Consider the following 8,962-nt stretch of genomic DNA (forward strand, 5'->3'; position numbering starts at 1 on the left):
TGGAACCAAAAGTCTCATTTTTTGATCAATGAAATCTCAGTATATGTTTCCTCTCTCAAAGCTAGAACATGTGCAAGGGCAAATTGATGAATTGATGGCTGTATTCCAGATTAGTCTGCTTTTTTTTTTTTTTAATAATCATGTCCATCGTCCTTCTACGGAAGTCGTGAAGAAGTAAACCCATTCCTCTGTGGGATCCATGAACTGGTTCTCGCTATGGTCTTATGGTACTCATCCATCGTCCAAGGACACACATTACAAATAGTTACTGTGAGTATTCTCAAATTTTCTCATTGCGCTGTGTGACAACAAAAATCGCGATTACTAAGAATGGTAAAAGGCAGCCATATCAGTGATGACAACATGGAATAAGGATGAACACTTATGCAATAGAAGCATCAACGCAGTCTGCTAGCTTTTGGAAGACTGTTTAGAATTCGATTAAGCGAGGAGAAACACAACTTGAATTATGTTGTTAATTGCCACTGTAAGCAGACATCATGAATCATCCCCTTTCTCTTTCTCCCCCCTTATTTTCTTTCTTTCTCTCCTACTTCATTTAAAGTCAATGAGTTCATAATCAGTTGTGTCTTACATTAGGTCAGACAATGAATATCCCATAAATGCCAAAGTCTAAAGTGTCTAATGTTGACACTCATTACATGTATTGGCTTTCACTATTAAAATGGGTTATGTGGATGTTTGCCATAGTATACACTTCTTTCATTGTTACCACCCGCATAATTAGAAAAGCATCATTTTCCCATGTTTAGAGCTCTTCTATATCTCACACCCTCCTCTCCTCCTTTTTCTGTCAGCTTCTTGCTTTACCATATCCTTCTCTTTACTGTGATCAATATAGAAACAACATTATTTCTTTTGTTGCTGTGTTCTATTTTGATCTGAAACAATATAGTTCTAATTTCCACGAAAATACGCTCAGTTCATTTTTGTTATCGGTTTGAAGATATGAGATTTTCAACAGGCCGGTTTTGTTATGTGTTCAGATGTTATGCATGCTTTGTTAACAAAAGTTGCCCGTAACATTCACAAACTTATCGGAGGTTTTTGTTACGAATAGCAGCAAATAAATGAATTCTTGACTCGGGACCTTAAAGGAAACCAAAACCCCAAGAGAAATGTGGATTGAGTGAAAGCAGCAACATTAGTAGAAACCATCAGAGAAAGTTGAAGGAAAATCTGACAATCGAAGCATAAGTTATGGATTTTTGAAGTTTGGGTGTTGGAACCACTGGATAAGGAGACTACTTGTGTGGACAACAATAATATAGAAAATATAAAGAAAATTCAACATGCTTTCACTTTTCTTCCGTAATGAAAGAGCACTTGACTAACCGCTTTCGGAAAGCAGGGGAAATAATTGCTACCCTATATGCTACATAGTCATGATATTTAATGTCAGTGTCAAGTCTTTTATTTTCTTTATATTGTTGTCCACACATGACGTCATGATCGATTCTCTTATAGTAGTCTCCTGATCCAGTGGTTCCAACACCAAAACTTTAAAAATCCATAACTTTTGCATCGATTGTCCGATTTCCCTCAAACTTTCACAGATGTATTCTGCTAATGTTGTGCTGCCTTCACTCAATCCACATTTCTTTTTGGGTTTGGGATTCGTTTAACCCTATAAAGCCCAAGGGGGGGGGGGCACATTGTGCCCCCACCATATATTTTCGTTTGCCACTCCTACACCCTTTACTCGATTTCAACCAAATTTGATGACTTTTCCTAAAATCTTATTGCGAACATTTTAATATATAATACAGCTATGTCCGATATTGCTGGTTGCCATGGCAACCGTAAACTGACAAACATGTTCGTCAGATTTTGCATGATTTTCTGTTCAAATTTCAGTTAACAATATGATAATGGATGAAATGGGGTTTTCTTGGCTGTAATTTGCTGAAGGACCAAAATGTGAAGTAATTATGGTTGTGAATTACCCTGAAATGGTCTTCTTATTATTTCCTTTATTTTTTATCTGACATAGGCATCAAACAATAGATATAATAGAAATAATCGAAAATACAGCATTTTCCAAAGACTACCCTTTTATTTTGTGTTACCTTCACACAAGCTTTGCCTGTAATATCATTTCTTCATGATATTATCAATCTGCAAACTCAAAACTTCAATATTTTGGAAATATGAAATATGATACCAATATAATGTACCCATTCCAAGCACTAAACATCATAGGTTTCATAATTATATTTCTTTATATTGTATTGAATAGTGCCCCCACATGTTGACCTTGAGAAATTTCAACAGTAACAAATAGTGAAGGTTGACTTGCTTTTCCTTTGTGGTAAATATGAAAATGATTGATATGAAATGAAAACATATATACTTGGGATAAAGAAATAAAAAGAAAAAACATGATTTCAGCGTATTTCCTAGGTATTTCTTTATATTTTGGTTAATAGCGCCATCAGTGGATGACCTTGGGAAATTTCAAATGTTGAGTCTTGTAGAGTATGAGTTGCTTTACCCATGTGCCAAATATGACGGTCATACAATAAAGAAGATGGGGGGGGGGGCACAATGTGCCCCCCTTGGGCCTGGAAGGGGTCAAAATAGCTTGGGCTTTATAGGGTTAAAACCAGTGTAGAGTAACATTTTTTTTTTATTTGATGATAAGCAAACATATATATATATATATATATATATATATATATATATATATGTTAAAAAGAAGATGTTGGGAGGAGGAGGCGGAGGCGGAGGAGGTGGAGGGATTAAATAGAGCTTTCAAAGTTGGGAAATAACTTCTTTGTCACTTATTATGTGGAGTGAAAGACAGAATGATTACTTGATTACTTATGACGAATGTCCGAACAACGTAAATGTCCGTTAATTACCATGATTACGAAAGGACTGTCGTCACCACCTTTTTCTTCTTGCCCAATCTTCATAGTCTAACCGAGATACTGATTATTATGTACACCATTACGACTAATTACATTAATAAGAGAATCGAGATCAAAGAAGTCGACTCAAATGACCGATCATGACAATGATTAATGCTACATTACATTTTCAGGTCGAGGCGCATTCCTCCTTTTCATCGAGATCTAAAAGGTGTAAATAAAAAAAAGTAGAGAGCTGTGATCACTATAATCTACGATACATTGATAATATCGATCGTTTCTTATCGTTGTAATCGTAATTTTTCTATACTCAAGAGAAAATAAATAACAAAAAAAAAATAAGGCAATTAGTGACCCATCTCCATCAAATATGGATGGAGGAATTATACAAAGACCTCAAGAAAAACTAGTTGATATATAGTCAGGCGTGCATGGTAACGACAGCTTCTGAGGTAAATCTATACAAGGAATACATGATTGAGCTGCGCGGACTTCTCGTTTAAATATAGTCAGAGCAGTTCCTCTTTAATAATTATGTTCATGAGTGACTCACCATGCATCTATAAACACATGGATTGAATTGAATTGAAAAGGTCTGTATTGAAAATGTGACTGGCAACCAAAGGTCGTATTGCACAGATGTACAACATCATACAAATATATGCATTGACGTAGAAGGAATAATTTCATAACTATAAGTATGAAAATCATCACATTCAAAAAACGCATGCAAATAATAGTAATGTAATTCTAAAAATTATTACTTGAATATGGCGTACATCCGGATGAAAGTCTTGTCAATGAACCGTTTCTGTAATGTATTACGGACAATTTATGAATGTTTCTACAGTGTAGGAATGGAGCATTTCATTCACCTCTGAGTCTTCTCCTCCATTAAGTGACACAACCCAAACACATTGTTGCACATTTGAAGTAAGAGCTTCTTAATTGACCACACGTTTATTCAGCTGGATGCATGGATTCACTTAACTATGTAATTTAAGAACAACTGTTGTGGATGGATAATAATAATAATAATAAAGTACATTTATAATGCGCCGTATCTATCATTAATGATACTCTCGGCGCATGAGAGCCTGCGTACTTCAACACATACTGTGTACAACCATCCAAACCAAGTCCACATGATAATACATTAACATTAACAAAAACTACAATTAAACAAATGTGATTTCACTAGAGTCTTGAAGTGAGAGTACGAAGTTTCCTGACGGATGTTAAGTGGGAGACTGTTCCATAGATAAGGTCCAATGTATGAGAAAGACCGTGCCCCCCAACTGTGATGTATGCGTGGAATGTGAAGCAGACGAGAGGTTGAGGAGCGTAGTTGCCTTGGTGGAGTGTAGGGTTGTATTAAGTCCTGGATGTATTGTGGAGCTGTGCCATGTAGTGCTTGGTAAACAAGAAGGAGAATCTTGAATTGGATGCGGGCATTGACCGGAAGCCAGTGGAGCTTCTTGAGGATGGGTGAGATGTGGGATGATGACTTGCTTAGCGTGACCAGTCTGGCAGCGGAGTTTTGAAGGCGTTGAAGTCGGTTGATTTGATAATCAGGGAGGTTGGCGAATATTGAATTACAGAAGTCTAGTCTTGACGATATGAGAGAGTGCACAACCATTTCCGTTGCTTTTTGGGAAAGAAACTTACGGATTTGTGAAAGGTTTCGCAGTTGATATCTTACTGACTTAGTGACACATGATACATGACTATTAAGAGTCATGTTGCGATCCAAGATGACACCAAGATTTCTGCAGCTCTCCTTTGGCTGCTGCACAGTGCCTGCGATGATGACAGAGGGTGTATGAACTTTGTTTATCATTCCCCTGGAACCAAGAAGTATGACCTCAGACTTGGATCCATTGAGTTTCAGGTTGTTGTCTGTCATCCAAGCCCGGATGTCCGTCACACAGTCTTCCAGCTGACTGACAGCAGCAAGGAGGTTCTCATCTTTGGGTGGACATGCGATGAAAAGTTGGATGTCATCAGCATAGCAATGATAATCTACCTTGTGAGAGCGGATCAGTTCACCGAGTGGCTGGATATACACAGAAAACAGGAGCGGGCCGCAAACAGATCCTTGCGGAACACCATATTTGAGATTCGTTGCACTTGACTGAACTTCCCCTATGGATACATGCTGTTGACGATTGGAAAGATATGACCGGAACCAGTTCAGGGCTTTACCAGTCACTCCAAAAGTGCTGAGTAAGTCAAGGAGCGTTGTGTGGCGGACAGTATCAAACGCTGCTGAAATGTCGAGCATCACAACAACAATCAGGTTTCCATTGTCCATCTCATGTAAGACAAAGTCACTCAGCCCAGCCATCAGAGTTTCGACACTATGATGGCTCCTGTATGCTGACTGACGATTATCGAGTACGTTGTTGGATGATAAGTGCTCATTTAGACGACAGAAAACTGCACGCTCGATAACCTTGGAGAGAAATGGTAGATTGGAAACTGGTCTGTAATTATGCAACGAGTTTCGATCCAAGCCAGCCTTTTTCAGCACCGGCCTGACAATGGCAGTCTTGAGGGAATCAGGCACGACACCTTTCTCAAAGCTAGAATTGATGATGTTCGTGATGGTTGGAATCATGACTGGCGTACATTTCTTCAGGAGATGCGTAGGCATAGGATCCAACTTACAGGACTTTGTGGCTGACTTTGCAATGAGTGATTGCACTTCATCAGGACTGACAGGATGAAGGGATTCCAGGACACTTGTGATATGAACTGGGGATGGACGTTCAGTTTGAGATCCTGATCTAGTAGCCAGAGCTGAACAAACCAATTCAACTCTCTGCTGATAAAACAGACTGAACTCATTAACAAGACACTGGACATCTTCATATCCAGGAAGGATTGAATCTGCCTTCCTGTTCAGAAGTTCATCAGTTAGACGAAATAATCTCTTGGAATCCTGCGCACAGTCATCCACAAGGTCATTGTAGTAGCTAATCTGGGCTTTCCTTATGGCTGATTGGACAACCTGCCTTTGTTTGACAAAGAGCTGCCGATGAATTTCCAGTTTGGTTTCACGCCATTGTTTCTCGAGCTGTCTTCTTTGTTGTTTCTCGCGAGTTATCTCATCATTATACCAACGTGTGTTTGGTCTGAGTTTTATTTCTCGCACTTTTCTCGGGGCATGATGATCTACGACCTCCTCGATGATGTTGCTGTAATTCCCGAATTCCCGAAAGAATAGGATCTCTTCGCACCTGATGCAGCATTTAAGGACCCTTGGTATTAATAGGATTCCGGCAACAAAGCGGGGATCCAGAGCCGGAAAGAATAGGAACAGGACACTAAAGGACAATCCAGTGGAGTCACCTTTGAGCAAAGAGAAGCATTGGATAACCATGAATTCCCTATCCAAGCATGTCGCCCTGCTTCTTCTAGAAATGAACTCGCAAATTTGTTTTTTTTTTCCCGACCCGTTGAAATTAGTAATTTTCATAACATTACAAAACACACTTTCAGTTGACGCACACAGGTCTGAGTGTACACGTGAATGGTTCTCAATTTAGTCGCTCATCGATTGCCAGAATAGATATCATTACTTCAAAATGTACCATCTTAAGTAATTTACAAAGGATCGGCGTTCCTGGCTATGATGATTTAGGATGTTACAAAGGAACAGAGATTGCTATATTTCAAGAGAAGGCAGTCGAAAGTCTTTCTGGCCTTTTGTTTTTTAAATAACATTCATTCTAGTTTACTTCGTATTAAACAACAAGAAACATACCAGCCATCCACGGTCAAAACTACGTTAACAATTCTGTTTATTCCATCTCCTTTCTATGTACATTCTAGTGCTAACCTTTAGGCTAACCAAATTACATACAAAGTTTCGTAAAAAGCAATCGATGTTTACATTTTCCCTGTCGTTGTCAATGCTAACGAAAGCTTGTCAAAGAAAACTATTCAAGATATTTTTTGTTTTTCTCAACCCGTTGAAGTCAGTTATTTTCATTACATAATAATAATGATAATAATAATAGCAATAATAACAACAGTAATGAGAACAACAACAATAACAATATTTGTAGTAGCAGTGATAATGATAACTATTATGAATTTACACAAAGGAAAAAGAAAAAGAAAAAGGAGACTCATGTGCGTTGAATGCAGTGGTCGAAAACCTGAATGTGCTTACAAATTTTGTTCTTTCAAAATAAAGAAGGCTGTGAATTCCCTGTTCAAATATCTCGCTCAAAGGACACAGAATCGAAATAGGCTGGAAGTCAGTAGGATCTGTCTTGGTACCGTTTTTATGTATGGGGATGATTTTAGCTATTTCAAAGTCAGCTGGTTATTTTCCGGTTTGTACAGCGCAGCTGAAGATAAAATCTTATGGTTTTGAAATCAAGATTAGCGGCTTGAAGCAGTATTTGATGCATTTCATCAACACCGTATCCTTTATCTTGATCAAGTAATTTAAGCTCGAACAAGATTTTCAGTAATTTCTTTAAATTTTATCACGTTTCGTATAACTCCCGGCGGAACCATGGTTTTAACTTGTCCCATAATTTATCACAAATTTAATCAAAATATGAATTACATATACATATAAATTCAGAAGTAGACCTATCTATTTGTATCGCAGGATGCAGAAAGTACTTTTATTTATTTATTTATTTATTTATTTATTTATTCATGTTTTCTTCAAAGGCAGGCTTGTCCCGTTCAGAGCCCCAATGGCCTGCTTTGCAAGGGAGCCCTGCATCAGTTCTAAAGGTTACAATTACAAATACGGATTACAAATAATATCGAGTAACTATGTACAAATAAAAAATAATACGAAAACATAATATTATGAAAACATAATACAAGTGGTGGTCATACGAATTAATAACTTAATCGAAAGATAGACTGGTGAAGCCGGAGGCGTTTCATGAAAATTTGTAATGAAGGGGATGATTGAACGGAAACATATATATATGTAAGCATTCAAACAACTGGGTATAACAATTTAAGAATTTACAGAGGAAAATTGCTTCATATTAAAGAGAACGCACTCGTGTAATCAGCAATAACCACACATTACTCTCTTCAGAATTTTCAGAACATCCTAGTTCTAATATATTATAGAGTATACACGGATATCAACGTTAAAACTGAATGGTAATGCATGCTTTCCAACTATTAACAAAGGCTTACCAAAAATGTCCATCTTAAGAAATTGTACAAACAATGTTTTCTTCATGATATGGTCTCGAACACTTCGGAGGGCTTTTCAAACAAAACTGCATTTAAAAGGTCTTGACGAATTTTGCAATTAAGCCAAAGGATGTAAAAGACATATTGCGCAATATCTCCTCACCACTTAAAATGACCATCACCAACTTCCATTATGGCCATCCAAAACGATAATGGTCGGCAGGTTATTAACATAACTTACCGGTAAAAGACAGAGTAAACGTCAAAAAACAGCAGCAGTCAACAGTCAACTAACGGTCGACAGAGCTTCATTCATTACTACTCCACAATCAATTATTTATCAAGTGGCGTATAATAAGCGTAATAATCTCAAGTAACAGATATCAAACCAAACAAGAAGAGTAAATTCGTGTTGTTGTTGTTGTTGTTTTTTTGACTCGCTTCTATATTGTTTGAGGACGTATGATTCTCTTTTGCATGCACTTTGGCATAATACGTCGGAATTCCTTCAAACGCCACCAATATACGAGGGAATTGAATAAAGTTGTGATGGAAACTATAATATGCAAGGCGTGAAATGTGCACAGAGTAAAACGGTAATCGGGAATATAGTGTATTACTTCAGACAATACGATATTCACTACACAGAACAAGAGGAGTGTGACGTAGATTATGGAGAATGTCTTTAGTATGTGTTTGTTTTCCTTCTTTCGCAGGGCCGTATCGGATGAATGAGAAATTGCTGCGTAGATGCCGCAGTAGAGAAGTCCAGTTAAAATCAGGACCAGAACTCTGACCACGTTAAACGCCCTAGCGATATACGCGTCGGGCAACTGTACGATGACGTTGGTGATGATAACTGAAACACACCAACAAACGACACA

Source organism: Diadema setosum, chromosome 7 (assembly GCF_964275005.1).
Source record: "Diadema setosum chromosome 7, eeDiaSeto1, whole genome shotgun sequence".
Classification (NCBI taxonomy): domain Eukaryota; kingdom Metazoa; phylum Echinodermata; class Echinoidea; order Diadematoida; family Diadematidae; genus Diadema; species Diadema setosum.